Source organism: Lathyrus oleraceus, chromosome 7 (assembly GCF_024323335.1).
Source record: "Lathyrus oleraceus cultivar Zhongwan6 chromosome 7, CAAS_Psat_ZW6_1.0, whole genome shotgun sequence".
NCBI classification, from domain to species: domain Eukaryota; kingdom Viridiplantae; phylum Streptophyta; class Magnoliopsida; order Fabales; family Fabaceae; genus Lathyrus; species Lathyrus oleraceus.
Genome location: NC_066585.1, coordinates 23,965,608 through 23,968,490, shown reverse-complemented (window position 1 = coordinate 23,968,490; position 2,883 = coordinate 23,965,608). Strand labels below are relative to the sequence as shown.

General features: G+C 36.7%; 1 non-coding gene across 1 annotated transcript; it reads left to right on the top strand.

The window, feature by feature from the left end:
- Positions 1–323: 323 nt before the first annotated feature.
- On the top strand, positions 324–429 carry LOC127109382 (small nucleolar RNA R71). The gene has a single exon (XR_007796685.1). It is a non-coding gene; the product is annotated as a small nucleolar RNA R71 (small nucleolar RNA).
- The last annotated feature ends 2,454 nt before the right edge of the window (positions 430–2,883 follow it).

The following is a 2,883-nucleotide window of genomic DNA, read 5'->3' as shown; positions in this document are numbered from 1 at the left end:
TAACTCGCAATTAGATGTTGTAGCAGCTACGGTAGCTGCTGGAGTTACGATCGAACTATCGATCTTCTTGGTGAGGGCATCCATTTTAGCATTGACATGGTCTATGCCATTTACTTTGTATATTTCGCACTTTATCAGTGTTTTCTCTGCATAAATTTGCTCACCTCCCCCATTGATAGTGGTTTTGCGCCATATTTTCTATGAGTTGATAGGCGTCTTCATAGGGTTTATCCATTAGAGTGTCGCCAGCTGCAGTGTCTAAGGTCAGTTTGGTGTTGTACAAGAGACCATTATAGAAAGTATGGATAATCATCCATGGCTCAAGTCCATGAAGTGGGCAGAGCCTCAATATATCCTTATATCTCTCCCTTGCTTCAAAAGAGATTTGTTGTCTTTTTGCCTAAATTCGTTGATTTGGCTTCTTAGCATATCCGTTTTGCTAGGTGGGAAGTATTGTGCTAAGAAAAATATCTTCAATTCGTTCCATGTAGTTATGGAATTAGATGGTAGATATTAGAGACAAGCTCTGGCTTTATCTCTCAAAGAAAAGGGAAAGAGGCGTAATCTTATGGCTTCGGGATCAACACCATTAGCTTTCAATGTGTCTATGTACTGCACAAACACTGACAAATGAAGGTTCAGGTCTTCTGTAGGGTTACCAGAGAACTAGTTTTTTTGCACAGCTTGCAACAGTGAGGGTTTTAACTCAAAATTATTTGCCTCAATGGGAGGGGGTGCAATGCTCGAGTCTAGCTCTTCTTCAGATGGAGCAGTATATTCCTTGAGATGACGGTTATGATTTGCGGTGATATCAGGAGTTGGGATATTATATTCTAAACGAAGTTGTCTAACTTGGTGTATTAGAATAAAATGCTCGATTTTGTTTATGGGTCGTATTATCTAGTCCCTCGTGGAACGAGTGTCTGGCATGCAACCGACGAATAAAAGGGGAAAATAGTTGCCTTAGTCTATATTGCGCAACAATGGAGTTACGATATTGACTAAATTGGTCCCTTCCAACGGCGCCAAAAACTTGATCGCGACTTAGTGAGTCTATCGAAATATCTAACTGCAAGTGCACAATTGTATCACGTAGTTTTAAAAGACATTGAATCCACAGGGACCAATAATCAAACTTATCACTATCTATTAGTGCTATGTAAATCCAAGGCTTATGAAAAATTGATTTGGGGAAATAAAACTAAAATTAGAATAAAGTTTATAAAATATAACAGAAAGGAAAGACCGGAATATGGATCCCGGTGTACCTCAGAGACTCAGTAATTTATTGGCATGTGTTAATGTATTAAATCACTTTTCAGAAGAAAAGTATTAATTTAAAAACCTGTATCTCACACTCTCGTGTTATTGACTCTAACTATACTTCTAGACCATATGTTTTCTCTCGCTGGCCCATTTGAATCAGGAAATACTTTGTGAAAACCAATAAATTCTAATTAATCATAAAGCGCTCTCATTGTGTTTAGGATTAATGTCCTATTTTTACTATCTCATTCAAGCCTCACACTCTCGTGGTATTGACTTGAAACCTTAATGCCTTCACTCTTGTACAAAACTCTTCAGACTTAAAATTAAAAATCAAAACCAGAAAATTAATTTATAAAAAGGTTTATGCCAACTTATTACCGAGTCCCGTCAGAACGATGATCCTCACATATTAGACTCAAAGAAGTTTAGTCGGACATGATATTAAACCTAAACATATAACTCATGGTAATGGAAATTAACAGCAACATTGTAAGTAAATAAATTTCAAACAAATAGAATTAAATTAAAGCAATTATATAAAGAACCTGAAGAACTGGAATTAATGCGAAAATAACTTCGAGTACACAGGACAGAACGAAAAATAACTTCTAATGCCGACATGATTACTTTAATTCAAGCTTACAATAAATATCCTAAAATATATGGTGTGAGAGTCCCCTAATGCAAGAGTTCTATTACTTTTGAATGTATTTTCTTCTTAAACCTAAGAAATAAAAATTATGCGTAAAAACTTGGATATCAAAACATCCAGAAACTAACAATTTATAGTGTAATAAATGTTGAAATGAGTCCTGGTCGTGTAAAATTCGTGGGAGAAAAATACAGGGGAATAGGGATAGACTGATTCTTTAGGTTGAAGTTTTTTGGGGGCCAAACTGCATGGCGATCGCCATGAAGCTTTTAACGGTCGCCACAAGTGCAAAGTTATGATTTTGGCATTTTTTTTAGCATGGCGAACGCCATGAGGCTTGTGGCAGTCGCCACGAACCCTTCACTTTGTTTTCTGCATTCCTTTTTCCTCTCTGGTAGGCTCTGCATCTGCCTAGTCATGGTGTGCGTCGTGTAGGTGGCCATCTGTGTATTTTCCCCATTTTTCTCCGTTTTCATCCATTTTTTTCATAAATCGACTCTTACTTGTAAGGTACCTGAAACATGCATAAACTACTAGCATAATACTACTAAAACATCTGCAAATCGAGTCAAAATAAACTATGTATTTTGGTGTTATCATACATCCAAGAATATAATGAAGGGCCATGGCGACAACATGGGTTACAAGAAGATAATGTCTTGGAAGACACGTAAGCGCACTAGTAGGAACCTGAAGAACTGAACATAGAGCAAACACAACGAACTCCCTAGTGGTCATAACCTCTGTCGATGGTTATTTTCTAAATAGAATAAATAAAAGACTCACACATTGGATCAAAGGTCACAAAATTTCAGACATTCTCTCCATACCACGGGAGTACCTGAGTCATATAGTGAAATAGTTGAGCGAGAAACATGTATGTGTCTGCGTCCATCCTTTTTTAATCTTTTTGTCTCCTTAAATGGAACATGTTATTTTTCCTTTGTTTTATTTAATGTTAT